Below are 17543 nucleotides of genomic sequence, written 5' to 3' on the forward strand. Positions count from 1 at the left end.
AGTTTACTGCCTCCCCACAGTCTCCAAGAACTCAGACTTCATCCTAGTGGCCAGAGAGATGGAGGGACATTCTCTTTTTTAGGGGTAAATATTTACTTCAGCAGCACCTGGGTGGCTCAGTCAGTTCAGCGTCCAACTCTTGATTTCGGCTCAGGTCATGATCTCCCAGTTTGTAGAATCAAGCCCCATGTGGGGCTGCACGCTGACAGCACTGAAGACTGCTTGGGATTCTCTCTCTCCTTCTCTCTCTCTCTCTCTCTCTCTCTCTCTTTCTGCCCCTCCCCCATTCATGCTCTTGCACTCTCCCTTTCTCTCTCAAAATAAACTTTAAGAAAAAAATTACTTCATTCTCTACTTTTCTTTAACACACAGTGCCTAGCAGTCAATCAAAAATTATGAGGCATGAAAAGAAACAAGAAAATTGGACCTATTTCTTAATGAAACGTGGAAGAAAACAGTACAAAGAAAGAGGGGTTGTCTTATGAGATATTAAGACACAATAAGTCTTAATCCTATAGTATTAGGTTACAAGGCTCTGAGAATAAGAACAGTGTCATATTTGACTAAGGACAGGCATAGTGACCAGTGAACAGAGCAGTAATTGAAGCATTGTACTCTGAATGGTGGAGTCCTTGTTCCCAAGTCAATGATGATTCATGATATGTAGAGACAGCTATTTTACAGAGTAATGCTACAAGAAAACAGTCCACAGAGAAACTTAATGGCCTTTAACTGCTCTGAAACCCATTCTGTGACCTACTGGCTGACCTGGAAAATGGTGTACCTCAATACCAAAAAAAAAAAAAAAAAAAAAGGCAGGCAGACCAAAGTCACTCTTAACTAGTCTTTGAATAATTAACAGGGCCAACAGTTTAGATCCCAGTAATAGTCTTCAGGACTTTTATGTTAGATGTTAATTACAGCACTCAGGCCTCACTAGTTAATTGAATTGGTAGTCAGAGAATTTAACAATTACTTTATATTGACCATATGCTAGGTGAGACAAATGAGAATCTGCTCTCTGGGGATAGTTCTACTAAACGAGCATTATTTATTTTTTTTTCTTAGTAGCAATGAACAGGGAGCACCATAAAAACATGAGAGTATCCTGGTAAAGCTTGAGAACTGCACAGTTAACCACAGCCTCTATGTAGTAGTTATTGTGCTATAACATAAAGCTCTGTCAGATATTTGTCATTACCCTTTTTGGGCCTCTTTTAGGTTCCCGGACTCCATTCCAACGTGTGGAGGGGGAGTGTTTTCCCCACAAGTCTAACAAGCAAGTCTGACACAATCTACCCCAGGGTAGCATCAGGTTCCACAGGTTAAGGGTTTAGTCCTACATGACTGCTTCCCTCTCTTCAGATGCCAGTTTGCAAACCCAGGTTGTTACCTGTGCTGCTGGCTGACTGGTTACAGATCGGGGGTTTCAGGGAACTCCTCCTTGTACTTTAGACTGACCGACTCACAAGCCCAGATTGTCAGCTATACTTCAGACTGACTACTCATCAGAGATCCCCAGGACCCCCTACTTGGGTTTGATTAATTTGCTAGAGTGGTTCACAGAACTCAGAGAAACATTTTACTTACTAGAGTACTGACTTATTACAACAACCATATGGAAGAGACACTTAGAGCAAAGTATGAGGAAAGGGCTCAGAGCTTCCATGCCTTCTCGAAAAGCACCATTCTCCCACCACCTCCACGTGTTCACCAACCCAGAAGCTCTCCAAACCTTGGCCTTTGGAGTTTTTGTGGAGGCTTCAGTCATGACTGATTAAATAATTGACCACTGGCAATGGATTCAATCTTCATACCTTCTCCTCTCTCCTGAGGTAAGGGGGTGGGACTGAAAATTCCAACTCTCTAATCAAAGGGCTGGTTCTCCTGGCAGCCAGCCTCCATGCTTGTCTCTTCAGTAACTAGTAAGAAACACCTTTGTCCAAGGGTTTTGGGAGCTCTGTGTCAGAAAAGACCATGAAGATCAAATATAAATTTCATGTATGAATCACAATATCACAGGGTCAAATGATGAAAAAAAACCCCACAAATGTAAGAGTAGGAGGTCCCAAGCACATTGCACAATGACTATTTGTACAGATATAGTCATTTTTCTAAAAATAGGCAAGGGTTCATATCCTTAACATACGTAATTTTTTAGTCTCAATAAATTCTTAGGACATGGAAAGATAACATGGATTTCTGCACAGACCACGAAAGTTTTTTAATGTTGCAATAATGACCCATTCTTCTCAGATCCCATTTTGAAAACCACTCGTCTATATGGGGATTGAAAATAGAGAACAAGGTTTGCAAGAAGGGCAGGATCAAAAGTGACTTCACAGGTTTGAGGCATAAGGAATTAGATACAGGATAATGGCAGTCAGTGGTGTTGGAAAGACACAGGAAGGAAGAAATTTCAAAGAGAAAATAAATCAGGAGTTTCACTTGGGACATTTTAATCTTGAGTTTCTTGGGAGACATTCCAATGAAGATGGGTTGGTAGGTAGAAAATGGGAGCGGAGCACAGCGATAAGGTTTGGATCAGGTACACGAACAGCACCAGATGGTATTTAAAAGAATGAAGGAGACTATTTAGGAGTAAGTGTAGAGAGAATGTAAGGTGATTTCAGAAGGATCCTTGAGGTATTCCAACATTTGAAAGGTAGGGTATAGGAAGAAGATCTAGCAAATAAACATGAAAGCTACCAAACAGAAAGAGGGGAGGAATAAACTTTCTTAATTCAAATACCCCAAAAAGATTATTGCACTAACCTCTTAGTCTCCCAGCCTTTCAACTATTCTTCATATGGATTTAAAAAAAATAAAATCAAGTTGTTTGCTCACTTAAAATAATTATTTCAGTCAATACTCTTTATGGTTTGATCCCCTGACCTATGTGATAATATAATTGAGTTGGAAAATCCTTTCCGGGAATTTCAGAAGAAAGATCTTAGAAGGCTAATGGCTTGGTTAGTGGAAGACAGAGAGGATTACTACTCACCGCCTTGCATGCAAGTCAGTGACGTTTGTGTAGGACAGAATCATGTGTGGTAGTTCCAGCATAGGACTTAGTATTTATTCCTATTACTTACCAAGGCCATTACAATACACAGTTTTAGGTTGTACTGATCTCATAGCCCACAATGTGAATGGCTCTTCAGCTGTTACAAAACCAATGACACTGTTTTATTTTATATTTGATTATATACTTGTTCTGTGGCCATCAGTAAACTGTAATCTCTTTGAGGACAGGATTTTTCTTTCTTTATCACTGTATCCCTAGTACATAGCACAGTGCCTACGTGGTATTGTGATAAAAAATTATTATTGAATATATAAGTACTACTACTATAAAGCCTTTCTATCATTTTATATCCAAAAATGTTTGTTTATTTTTGAGAGGGGGGAGAGGCAGAGAAAGAGGGAGACAGAGAATCCCAAGCAGGCCTCACTGTGTCAGTGCAGAGCCCAACATGGGGCTCGATGCCACAAATTGTGAGATCATGACCTGAGCTGAAATCAAGAGTCAGATGTTTAACCTACTGAGCCATCCAGGCACCCCATCATTTTAAGGTTTTTTTTTTATTCCTCCAAAATTCACAGCATGTATGTTTTGTACTAAGAAATGTGCTATATCCTAGAGCTGAAGGGATGAACCATAAATATAAGGTCCCTCACCATATGGAGCAGAGATGATCTTTCTCAGTCTAGCCAATTCTGTTCAGTTCATTTCAGCGCAGCTCAATTCCCTGCAATCCAAGTCAATTTATTCCCAATGCAACTCAACTTAGTCCAACCCAATTCAGTGTAATGCAATGCAAGTTCAACACGACACAATTAGATGTAATTAAACAAACTTGCAATTAGCACATAATTACATGTAATTAAACACCCGACATGGGGCTTGAACTCACCACCCCAAGATTGAGTTGCATGTTCTATTGTCAGAGCCAGTCAGGTGCCCCAGTTGAAGAAACTTTAACTGAGCATCTCATATGCACCACAGACTGGGCTAAATAAGCAAACATTCAACGATTTGTAAGGATTTTACAAATCCTTACAATTTGGAAAACATGTCTTTTTAATGAGGCATAGATTAGAACATTACAGAGCATGTCAACTTTTATGCATTGACATAAAAACATCTCTTTTTTAATAGTTTTTTTTTTAATTTTTTAATGTTTATTTATTTTTGAGAGAGAGAGAGAGAGAGAGAGAGAGAGAGTGCAAGCAGGGAGGGACAGAGAGAGAGGGAGAAACGGAATCCGAAGCAGCTCCACACTCTGAGCTGTCAGCACAGAGCCCAACGCGGGGCTTGAACTCATGAACAGTAAGATCATAACCTGAATTGAAGTCAGATGCTTAACCGGATGCTGAGCTACCCAGGTGCCCCTAAAAATACATCTTTTTTAAAAAAGTCTTAAAATTATCTATTGGTTATTTAACATATACAAGAAAATTTTAAAATTTTAATTTAAATTAAAGAAGAATCAAATAAAAGTTAAACAAAACTTGACTGTTTGAGCCCAGATGTAAAATTCTAAGACTGCATTGTCTAGCTCTTTGGGATGTTGTTTGTGCTTTATATTTTTGGATCCAATGAGCATAGGAGATGTTAAATTTAGCCTTTTGATTTGTGTGCTTTGATAATTTACACTTTTGTGCCCAAAAAACTGACCACTTTTATCAGGCTCTGACTGATTATGGCACTTTGCAGAATTTCCACCAAAGCATAGTGTATCATCAGGGAGAAGTCTCACATTGTACCTGTTGTCCAATTTGGATCATCACGTAACAATGGGCTTCCAGGTTTCAGAAAAACTAGGACATTGGTTGCATATCCTAGTTCTCTTCATGCATGCCCAATCCTCCCCAACATTTTGTCCTACTCAGTTATGGTCCAGGGAAGTTACAATTTATTTACTGTCCCCTTAAAATCTGAAATTTGAGCTTTGTTAGTCCAGTAATGCAAATACATTTAATTCCACTTTTAACAAGATGCCAAAGGTGGAATTTATTTCTGACTTGTTTTCCTTTTGCTCTTCAGGATCCAAAGCAACCTTAGAATTCATTGAAAAGTCATCATTTTTTCCTTTCTATGCAATACGATAAACACAACTCCTACTCACTGTTCAAGTTTAATGTCTGTTGAAATTTTTTCTCTACCTTTGCAGGCTAGATTGGGGATCCCCATAATGTGCTCCCTCACCCTGAGGAATGCTCTTATCACACTATGCTCTTTCTTGCTTCTCTAATTGCTTGTCTTCCATCTATCTAGAGGGTTCTATCTAAAAGTTGGTGGGAGGGAGACATCTATGTCCTCATCTCTGCATTTCCAGTGCTTGTCACATAGTGGGTACCCAGAGAATGCCTGTTGAATGAGTATGCATGAAGCCTGCAGCATTTTGGGATCCTTGAGTAGTAGCCTTTGGGGAAGAATCTCTTGGGATGGCCATTTATTGAGCTCTCTTTGGGTCCAGCAGTTTGGCAGCACTATATTCTGTAATCTAAAATTGAGGCTAAATACGTATCTGTTTTAGGGGAGAAATGAGCAGTGGCCTTTGTGGTGAATCAGCACTATACGCGTGGGTAACTCGAGGCATTCTTCCATTGGTTATGCCAATCAACTAGTGCCTTCTCTCTGCTTTTTGTACAGGAAGCTTATCACCAGCACCCAAAAACCTCTAAGTAAAGACCAAGCACTGCCTATGCACAGGGAATTTAAAAGATTGAACACATGCCTTAAGGTTTAATGTAAGTAAGCATTAAATAGGTATATACTAGGTAAAACAAAACTACTTGAAAAACTGGGTTACTTTTGTTACTTCCATGTTACATAAGAAATTGGGGGTAACTTAGGATATTTTTGTATGCAGAAAAGTCAATCCATAGTTTTACTTTGTTTTCAAAGTTCTTATTTCATTAAAGCTACGAATACAAGAACCTATCATCTCTTTTAAGAGGCTTTTGTTTGAGTTACATTTCATATAATTCTATTTAAAATTCTAGCAAATTTTACCAACCTCCTAATTGCCTTTGGAAAATATTTGGTTTCATTTACAATTTCATTAAATTTACACTTTCTTTCTAAGTACTCAGGTTGTCTGAATTAATAAACAAACTATTTCCAAGTACTTAAATAACTTTTATATATCTGATAATTTGAACATGTATGGTGAGCCTTGCGTTCTAAGTGCTTTGAAACTCTATATAAATCACAAGTATAAATCAATATGGAATATATGACTAACCCATTTTTCTCATATGTCAAAGTCTCTCAAATACTGCCGCCATATACAATCACAAAGACTGCCAAACAAAAACATAATCGCTGGTGTGGATTTGATTCTCTCAGACGTTGATATGCTTCATTCTAAATCTTTCCAGGTTTAAATGATGCTCACCCAGGAAGAAACTATCATGTAATTTCACACAAGTTAGGAGGATATCATCCCATGTAATTTTGAGGTTGCTTTATCAGAATGTGTGAAGCTATCATTTTAAGGATAAGGAAATTTGGCTAAAAGGCTGACAGACTCCTGGGGGATTCACTGAACCTTATATCATTGATGATATAATTTCAAGATGAAAGTGGTGACAATACCCTTCAGCAGATGTTTTTCATCGTTCTGAAAGGAAACAACATTCTCTGCTCAGATATTCAAATAAAAAAGTTATGCGTACAAAACAGAAGTTATGTAACTTCCATTACTAACGACGTCCATCACTTACGGAGGGAGAATGAAAAAGAGTCTTCGGGTGGCCTCACCATACCAGTTTCTAACTGGTGACCCCTACTGTGGTGTTCCAAAATATACTATTCCTCAAAAAGATCTAGAGGAGTTGAGGCCTATGGTGGAAGATGATAAGCTCTCTGTGAGTGAATTCTGGGTGAGGTGAACATACCAAATGCACATTATCCCCTCTATAGATTCATAAGAAGCTGGCCTGCTACAGGTCTTCCACACCCAGTCCGATTTCGAATGCCTGTCCAATGCTGTATCTGCATATTCAGGCTTTACCCTTTCAGAGGTCATTTCTCTTCTATTTAAACTATCTCTGTTATTGAATAGAAGCTCAAGGCAAGGCTCTCAGTGCAGGTGACTAAAGTATTTATTTCTCTTTGAGATTATCTCAGAAGAATACTCAGGAACTTTGGGGGAAAAGTAAAGACTGGGTTTACATAGCCTGAAAAGATTAGGTTCTAAGTAAGAAAAGAGATCTTTTTTCTTTTCTTTTTTTTTTTTCCTGAGCTTTCCGAATATCAGAAGGAACTCTAAGGGGGTAATAATTTCTTTTATTTTCTGAGAATCTTTAAAAATGAACTTTTTAAAGCCTACTTTAAAAAAAATCTCAATTTAGACTAGTCATATTTCAAATGCTCAATAGCCCTTGTAGATAGTGGCTATTATATGAATAGCACAATTCTATATTTTTATTGTAGTGGTGACTATATGGAATATGTTTACAAACATTATCACACTATAAACTTAAAAGTTTTGGGGCGCCTGGGTGGCTCAGTTAGTTGAGCGTCCGACTTCGGCTCAGGTCACGATCTCGCGGTCTGTGAGTTCGAGCCCCGCGTCGGGCTCTGGGCTGATGGCTCAGAGCCTGGAGCCTGCTTCCGATTCTGTGTCTCCCTCTCTCTGACCCTCCCCCGTTCATGCTCTGTCTCTCTCTGTCTCAAAAATAAATAAACTTAAAAAAAAAATTTAAAAAAAAAGTAGCAATTTTATTGTATGTAAATTATACTTTAACAAAGTTGATTTTAAAATATTTACAATGGCTTCTATTCCCTTTATTTAACCCTGAAGAATTTTATATTCAATTTAATCCAGATACAATACTTACCCATCCTATAAACAATAAATTTAAAGATATAACTAACCTCAACCTCCTTACTTGTTATGCAGTAATGGAGGGAAAATACAGAACCACATTGCTAACTTTGTCATAAGCTTTTGACAAACACCCTTACGCTTCAGTTCCTGTTCCAACGTCCTGAGATTATTCCAAACTGTTAAATCGTAAATAAGAGCAAAACAGTAGACCCGAGACTTTCCCATTAGAATCATAAATAAGATTTAAAAAAGTCATCCTATCAAAATTAATACATATTATTAAGGACCTTCTACCTATGTAAAGATAATACTAGCTACCATGTTTTGACGATTATGTGTAAAGTATCCTCTTAAATTTTACATGTGTTATTTCATTTGCTCCTGACAACAACCCTGAGGCAGGTATTATCATCCTCAATTTAAATATTAGGAAGCTGAGGCTTTATTTTTATTTTTTTAATTTTTTTAACGTTTTATTTATTTTTGAGACAGAGAGAGACAGAGCATGAACGGGGGAGGGGCAGAGAGAGAGGGAGACACAGAATCGGAAGCAGGCTCCAGGCTCCGAGCCATCAGCCCAGAGCCCGACGCGGGGCTCGAACTCACGGACCGCGAGATCGTGACCTGAGCTGAAGTCGGACGCCCAACCGACTGAGCCACCCAGGCACCCTGAAACTGAGGCTTTAAAGATAAAGTAATTTTTCCAAGCTTGGGAGTGATAAAGCTAGGGAGTTTTAGGGCTAGAATGCAAATCTACGTGCTTTTGAAAACACTGCCAATGCTGATAACCAGTGACCCGGACACTACTTCTCCGAAGGCAAGATCATGGAGTCAGAACTGTACATACTTAAAAAGAGGAAGTGAAAGGGTGCCTGGGTGGCTCAGGTGGTTAAGCGTCAGACTTTGGCTCAGGTCATGATCTTTCAGTTCATGAGTTTGAGCCCTCCATGGGCTCTGTGCTGACAGCTGGGAGCCTGGAGCCAGCTTCAGGTTCTGTGTCTCCTCTTTCTGCTCCTCCCCCCACCTCTCTCTCTTAAAAATAAATAAACTTTAAAAATACATAAAACATAAAACATAAAAAATAAATACATAAATATCAAAAGGCTTCTTTTTTTAAAATTTTTTAATGTTTATTTTTGAGAGAGAGAGCATGTGTGTGTGCGAGTGGGGGAGGGGCAGAGAGAAGAGGGAGACCCAGAATCCGAAGCAGGCTCCAGGCTCTGAGCTGTCAGCACAGAGCTCGAGGGGTGCTGGAACCCACCAACTGTGAGATCATGACCTGAGCTGAAGTCCGGCGCTTAACCCAGTCCAGGTGCACCCAAGCGCGCCATCAAAAGGCTTCTTATGTATAGAAACTAATAGAAAATATATGGAGAAAATAAAGAGTTTCATGTATTCAAGCAAAAAACCTATAAAATTCAGAGCGGTAAACTTGGAAACACAGACAGAAAGTGTTGAAGTCTCCCTTCACTTTACAAGCCTTACTCGGTTACATCAAACTTTAAAAATGGACACAGCCTGAGCTCTCTTAGAAAGTTCTGAGCCTTGTGAAAATCAGAAATCACAACTGTAAATGCAAATTATGTAAATTGAGAAGTGCAATTTAGAATTTTATGAGAAACCTTAATGGATGGATTATCTTGTTGACAGAGGTCGAGTACATGTTAAAAGTAGGAAGATACGGAAGAGAAGGTTAAAAATCTCACTCCAGTGACCACATGAGTTCTGTATACAAAGAATACCATTATAGATTAGCCGGCTGGAGCATGGGTTGTGTTTAAATTCGAAACTACCTGATCGGATTAATTTTATGACAATGACTGGTTTTTCTCCTTATATTTGAGAAGGCAGAATGAAACGCTTTCATGAAGTATCCTAAAATGTAAATATAAAAATGTCCCTTGTCATTCAGGAATGTAACCTTAACCATAATGTCTACGAAACTAACAAAATATTTAAAAATGTTTATTACGGGCTGTGTAAATGTTACTTCTTATCCTATAAGTCACATAATACGTATACTGGAAGAAAATAAGGAATTATACCTACAAATTCCATTTCCAGCTTTGTGTTAAGAAATTAGTCTCTTTGTATCTTAAGTGAGTATGTATATAAGATAGCATGTGACTGGCACTCTCATATAGCTATACAGAATAAAGTTTCCTTATTAGAAATTTTGGCTAAGATCTAAAAATTCACCTCTGAGAGGCCTGAGGCAAACACAACATAAATATAAATTCCTTCCATGGACCCTGAGCAAACGTTGCTAGATTGATCACACATTTGCCAATTTCTTTACCTTTGCTTTTTGTGCCCTACTCCTCTCTTTCTGATTTAAATCTCATCTTACAGAAGTACATCACTTATTAATTCTTTCAGTGAGACTCTGTGAGGAGTATGAGCTCTCAGCAACTAAAAATGTCTATATTTCAACTTATCTCTTGTATGAGGGTTTTTGTTTCCTTTTCAGAGTGCTTCCAGGTTTGTTTGTTTTTTTATGAATTATCTTCTTTATTTTTATTTCTGTACTCAGTTGATGCAACCTTATTTTAGTCTTTCTTAAATAGTCCTAGTATCCCAACTTCTTGCTAATTCTGCATAGGGTGTCTTCCAGAACTTTTCTAAAAAAAAAAAAAAAAAAGATACTTGTGGAGGATTAACTGATGAGCACATTGTCAAGAGATCAATAATTTCTCCTTTTTTAAAAGATATGAACCATTTGTTAAACTTAGGAAGCTTTGATCTGGAAGTAAAAGAAAACTCAGCTCACCAGGATTATACAATGAGGTGACTTATCTCACATAACAATTTCAGAGTTAGTGTGATGCCAAGGCAGTTAATTTAATGATTTAACGAGGTCCTCAGGGGCCTGGGTTCTTTCTGTCTTTCTGTGGGAATGTACCTAGTCTCTTGGCTCTGTCTTCAACCTGGCTTCCCTTACTACTGAAAGATGAATGGAGTGGTTCTACGTCAAATGCAGACACAAGAAGATCCAAGAGGGTGAAGAGAGAATTTTTCTGGTATGTCTTTAAAAGTCAGGAAACTTTTCCCTGGAATCCCACAACAGACTTTCCCTTACATTTCTTAGGCCATGGTTGTGTTCATGCTCAACACTTAACCAATAAATGGTGGGGGCACCTGCGTGGCTCAGTGGGTTGAGCATCTGACTTCGATGTAGGTCATGATCTCACAGTTTGTGATTTCGAGCCCCATGTTGGGCTCAGGCTGACAGCTTAGAGCCTGGAGCCTGCTTCAGATTCTATTGTCTCCCTCTCTCTGTTCCCCTCTGTTCCCTTCTTCCACACTCATGCTCTTTTTCTCTCTGTCTCTCTCAAAAATGAATAAACATTTCAGAATAATAAATGGTGAAGTGTAATGGAATTACTATGGTTGGATAATCAGGGTTTATAACTGAATTTGGATTTGGTTATTTCCCAGGTTTGGTTAGTGAGAACAGAGAAAATAACATTATATAAGCACTCAATGACATAGTCTCATATTTGATTTTAACTTCTCTTTTCTTTTTTCTTCATTCTTTTCTTTGCTTGTTCCTTTATTCCATCTTTCATAGTGGAAATTGGTTTGTAAAACAGATGAATTGATTTGTTTTGAAAGATTGATTTCTAAAACAGATTAACAGACAGGAAACTTTTCTGATTCAAGGCAGACTTTATATCTTGATGGGACACAATGAAGCTTGGTTTAAAGTCTAATGTGACAGTGAGTTTTTTGTTTTTGATTTTGTTTTTGTTTTTGTTTTTTATCCCTGGGTTTTGCCAGAGCATTAGAAAGCTAAATACTTGGTTATCAAAAATCTCCCCATAAACAAGAGACCTGAGCCCGATGGCTTCCCAGGGGACTTCTACCAGGCATTTAAAGAGAGTTAATACCTATTCTTCTTAAACTATTCCCAAAAAACAGAAATGGAAAGAAAGCTTCCAAACTCATTCTATGAAGACAGCATTACCTTGATTCCAAAACCAGACAAAGACCCCACTAAAAAGGAGAACTACAGACCAATTTCCCTGATGAACATGGATGCAAAAATTCTCAACAAGATACTAGCAAATCATATTCAGTAGTACATTAAAAGAATTATTCACCATGATCAAGTGGGATTTATTCCTGGGTTGCAGGGCTGGTTCAATATTTGTAAATCAATCAATGAATAAAAGAAAGGATAAGAACTGTATGATCCTCTCAATAGATTCAGGAAAAAGCATTTGACAAAATACAGTATCCTTCCTAGATAAAAACCCTCAAGAAAGTAGGGATAGAAGGAACATACTTCAATATCATAAAGGCCATATGTGAAAGGCCCAGAGCTAATATCATCCTCAATGAGAAAAAACTGAGAGCTTACCCGCTAAGGTCAGGAACATGACAGGTATGTCCACTCTCACTACAGTTGTTCAACATAGTACTGGAAGTCCTAGCCTCAGCAATCAGGCAACAAAAAGAAATAAAAGGCATATCAATCAGCAAAGAAGGAGTCAAACTTTCACCTTTTGCAGATGACATGATACTCTACATGAAAAACTCAAATGATTCCACCCAAAAACAAAAAAACAAAAAACTGCTATAACTGATACATTAATCCAGCAAAGTTGTAGGATATAAAATCAATGTACAGAAATCCGTTGCATTTCTATACACCAAAATAAAGCAGCAGAAAGAGAAATCAAGGAATTGATTCCATTTTACAACTCCACCAAAAACCGTAAGATACCTAGGAATACACCCAAAGGGGTAAAAAATATATGTATACTGAAAACTGTAGAAAGCTTCTGAAAGAAACTAAAGAAGATACAAAGAAAAAGAAAAATATTCCATTCTCATTGATTGGAAGAACAAATATTGTTAAAATGTTTATACTACACAAAGCAATCTACACATTAAATGTAATCCCTACTAAAATAACACCAGCATTTTTCACAGAGCTAGAACAAACTATCCTAAAATTTGTGGCAACCAGAAGAAACCCTGAATAGCCAAAGTAATATTGAAAAAGAAAACCAAGCCTGGAGGCATCACAATTCCGGACTTCAAGCTGTCTTACAAAGCTGTAATAATCTAGACATTATGGTACTGGCACAAAAACAGACACATAGATCAGTGGAACAGAATATAGAACCCAGAAATAGACCCACAAATGTATGGCCAACCAATCTTCAACAAAGCAGCAAAGAGTATCCAATGGAAAAAAGACAGTCTCTTCAGCAAATGGCGCTGGGAAAACTGGACAGTGATATGCAGAAAAATGAAACTGGACCACTTTCTTACACCATACACAAAAAATAAATTTGGAATGGATGAAAGACCTAAATGTGAGATAGAAAACCATCAAAATCCTAGAGGAGAGGGGTTCATGGGTGGCTGAGTCAGTTAAGTGTCTGACGTCAGCTCAGATCATGAACTCATAGTTCATGAATTTGATCCCCGTGTCGGGCTCTATGCTGACAGCTCAGAGCCTGGAGCCTGCTTCGTATTCTGTGTCCCCTTCTCTCTCTGCCTCTCCCCGCTCATACTCGGTCCCTCTCTCTCTCAAAAACAAACATTGAAAAAAAAATCCTAGAGGAGAAAACAGACAGCAACCTCTTTGACCTTGGCCACAGCAATTTTTTATTAGACATGCCTCTGGAGGCAAGTGTAACAAAAGCAAAAATGAGCTATTGGGACCTCATGAAGATTAAAAGTTTCTTCACAGTTAAGGAAACAATCAACAAAACTAAAAGGCAACTGACAAAATGGGAGAAGATATTTACAAATGACATAACAGATGAAGGGTTGGTATCCAAAATCTATAAAGAACTTATCAAACTCAACACCCAAAACACAAATAATCCAGTGAAGAAATGGGCACAAGACAATAGATACTTTTCCAAAGAAGACATCCGGATGGCTAACAGACACATGAAAAGATGCTCAACATCACATCATCAGGGAAATACAAATCAAAACCCCAGTGAGATACTACCTCACACCTGTCAGAAGAGCTAACATTAACAACTCAAGAAACAGTAGATGTTGGCAAGTATGAAGAGAAAGGGGAATACTTTTGCACTGCTGGTGGGTATGTAAACTGGTGCAGCCACTCTGGAAAATAGTATGGAGGTTCCTCAAAAAATTAAAAATGAAACTATCCTATGCCCCAGAAGTTGCACTACTAGGAATTTATCCAAAGGATATAAAAATGCTGATTCGAAGGGTCACATGCACCCCCAATGTTTATAGCAATGCTATCAACAATAGCCAAATTATGGAAAGAACCCAAATGTCCACTGACTGATGAATGGATAAAGAAGATGTGGTATGTATACACAATGGAATATTACTTGGCGATCAAAAAGAATGAAATCTTTCCATTTGCAACAATGTGGATGGAACTAGAATGTATTATGCTAAGCAAAATAAGTCAGAGAAAGACAAAATCATATGATTTCACTCATATGTGGAATTTAAGAAACAAAACAGATGAACATAGGGGAAGGGAAGGAAAAATAAGACAAAACAAAGAGGGAGGCAAACCATAAGAGACAGACAACAAACTGAGGGTTGCTGGAGGGGAGGTGGGTGGGGAGTTGGGCTAAATCGTTGATGGGCATTAAGAAGGGCACTTGCTGGGATGAGCACTGGGTGTTATATGTAAGTGATGAAGCACTGGGTTTTACTCCTGGAACCAATACTATATGCTAAGTTGAAATTAAACAAATCAATTCAAAACATTTTAAAAAGTCATTGCCACACACACACACAAACACACACAAGCTATATACTTGGAATACATTTTTCAAGTCCCTGACAACTAATACTTTCACTAGGCTGGGATTTGTTATTGTGGTCTCAGTTTCTAGGAAGGGCCTCTACACATGATATCCACATGAAATCTACGGTTGCGTTTTTTGGAGGAAATATTATTAAAGATGTCCATTACATCTCTATGTGTTTCCTATATTACATTTAACAAATATCGATATAGCAATTTTTGTGTGTCAGGCGCTATTCTATTTCATTGATATTAGTTCATTAGTCTTCTTAATAACCCTATGAGTTTGTTATAATTATTACCTCCATTTTCACATGAAGAACAAACACGAGGGATGTTGAGTAAGTTGTAGAAGTCACACAGCCAGTAAATGACAGAATTTGAAACCCTGCATGAGAAGTTGTTTTTAGGACCTCATTTCTGAAAACATTGCACCCCCTAAAAAATGTAGACGTCTTGATATGGAGAAGGTTAAATACATAACTGACTGTGTCTCCTCTCCTACGTCTTCATGAATGAGGAAGTTGAGTGCGTAATTTTCTATTCAGCTATAGTTGTATAGATGTTCATGAGCTTTACTGCTCTTTATTTTTGTGTTTTAAATATTGATGTTATTAGATGGTTCATATTATTTCCATTTTACTGAAAGTCCTTATAAAAGTGACCTTAAGTTCTCAATGAAGTAGGTAGAGAATGTATACATAATTTCTAAAATAAGACAGGTTGCCATCTGTTAGGGTACATAGAACACAGAAATGTATAATTATCTACACAATACATTTGAGTGTTGGGATTTTATTCCTTTAGTCTTTACTTTTTAGAGTTCTGTATTTTACATCCAGAGAAGAAAGTCCCATGCCATTGTTCCATGAAACAAAAACAAACTAGCGAACTTTATTATTCAGTGTTTATTACTGACTTCAAAAATATTTCTCCTGGCAAAGGGCCTTGGAATCTAAATAATGGAACGCTAGCATACAAGACCAATGACCTTGAGGAGAAAACTGGGGTTTTTGTACAATAGAATCTTTTAGGAATTTTTGAGCCTTCCAACTTGCAAATCAAGCACTTTAGGAGCACAATAAACTATTTAATCTTGTGAACATATTTTATTTCCAAAGCATTCAAAGAACACATCCTGCTGAACGAGTCTTCCAGTTTGGCTTCTGCACTCTGAGGAAAGCATCTACTCACACCTCTATAAACCAAATGTGATTCTGAAAAAGGAACTCCTTTCTGCCGACTCCCAGAGGAAAGTTTACATCTGGCTTGAGCTCGGGGAAAGATGTGAGTGACAATCTTCTAAATCTTTAAACGTGGTTTTCTCTTGGTTATAGAATAATGCATGAGAAAAAAAAAATAACAAAACAAACTCGCAATGTGTTGTGAAAGATAATGATGAGAGAAGAGGATGTTCTTGCCTTATCTCTGAAAAGGTAAGATTCATGTCTAAATTGAGGCCATTGCCATGGGTTTGGGTTTCCCACAGCACTCAATAAGTATATGTTACTAAAAAGCTAATTAATTCCCAGTCTTCCTTCTGTCTTGGCAGACCCTTTTTTCTTAGTTCTTGTTGAACAGTTGGGTCTCTGTGAGTGTCACTGACCTTCACACTCAATTGGTTACTTGGAACTTGGATCCAATGCCAGGGTTTCCTTGCCTTTGCAACTTGGGAAACAAATGCTCTGAAAAATAACCCAACACAATTCAATTCACCATGATCAGACTCATGATTGTTTTTGGACATATGGACAGAGATTAACTAAAGGAGGGAAACTATAAGAAATGGGCTCAGCTCCATGTTAGGTGAATTGAGGACAGCAAAAAAAAAATTAGTATGGTAATCAGTCTGTATCTAATTTGGAGAGACAAGCCCAAGAAGCAGTAAAAACAAGATGATGAATTATATAATTAAATTATAAATTGTGTGTCATATAAATTGAAGAAAAGGAGATAGATAAACCAGTGAGGAATGGAAGAGACAGTATAGTCTTTAAAAGACAATAAATTCATTTCAAGAATGAAAATAGTTGACATTTGTTAATGTTTTATAGTTCCAAATGTCCTGTCCCAAGATATCACAATTCTGTGAAGTAGATTGGGTGGGCACTATTCCTTTTCATAGAGGCTAATTTTGGGCTTTTTTTTTTTTTTTTTTGTCTAAATCTTTCTTTTATTTTTTTGTGATTTTTATTTATTTTTATTTTTTAATATAATTTATTGTCAAATTGGTGTACATATCATACCCAGTGCTCATTCCAACAAGTGTCATTCTCAATGCCCATCACCCACTTTCTCTCCCACTCCCCATCAACCCTCAGTTTGTTCTCTGTATTTAAGAGTCTCTTATGATTTGCCTCCCTCCCTTCCTGTTTGTACTTATTTTTTTTCCCTTTCCCTTCCCCAATGGTCATCTGTCAAGTTTCTCAAGATCCACATATGAGTGAAAACATAATATCTGTCCCTCTCTGACTGATTTATTTCATAGAGGTTAATTTACTATAGATTACCCACTTACTAATTACCTGGGTCTTGTATATTTTACTCCATTTCTCCTGGATTTTCCACAATTCTCAGTTGAATGCATTAAATATATTAACCATTTGGAAGTGACAAATAAAAGGAGAAACTTTTTTTTCTCAAGAATCTATCACTTTCCATCAACCTAAACTAAGAAATAGAATAGTTTGGGACACCTGGGTGGCTCAGTTGGTTCAGCATCTGACTCTTAATTTTGGCTCAGGTCATGAGCTCATGGTTCATGAGATTGAGCCCTGAGTTAGGCTCTGTGCTGACAGCATGAAGCCTACTTGGGATTCTCTCTCTCCCTCTCTTTCTGCCTCTCCCCCACTCACATTCCCTCTCTCTCTCTCTCTCCCACCCTCCCTCTGTCTCTCTCTCTCAAAATAAAATAAACATTAAAAAAAGAAATA

Source organism: Panthera uncia, chromosome F2, assembly GCF_023721935.1.
Source record: "Panthera uncia isolate 11264 chromosome F2, Puncia_PCG_1.0, whole genome shotgun sequence".
Lineage (NCBI taxonomy): Eukaryota > Metazoa > Chordata > Mammalia > Carnivora > Felidae > Panthera > Panthera uncia.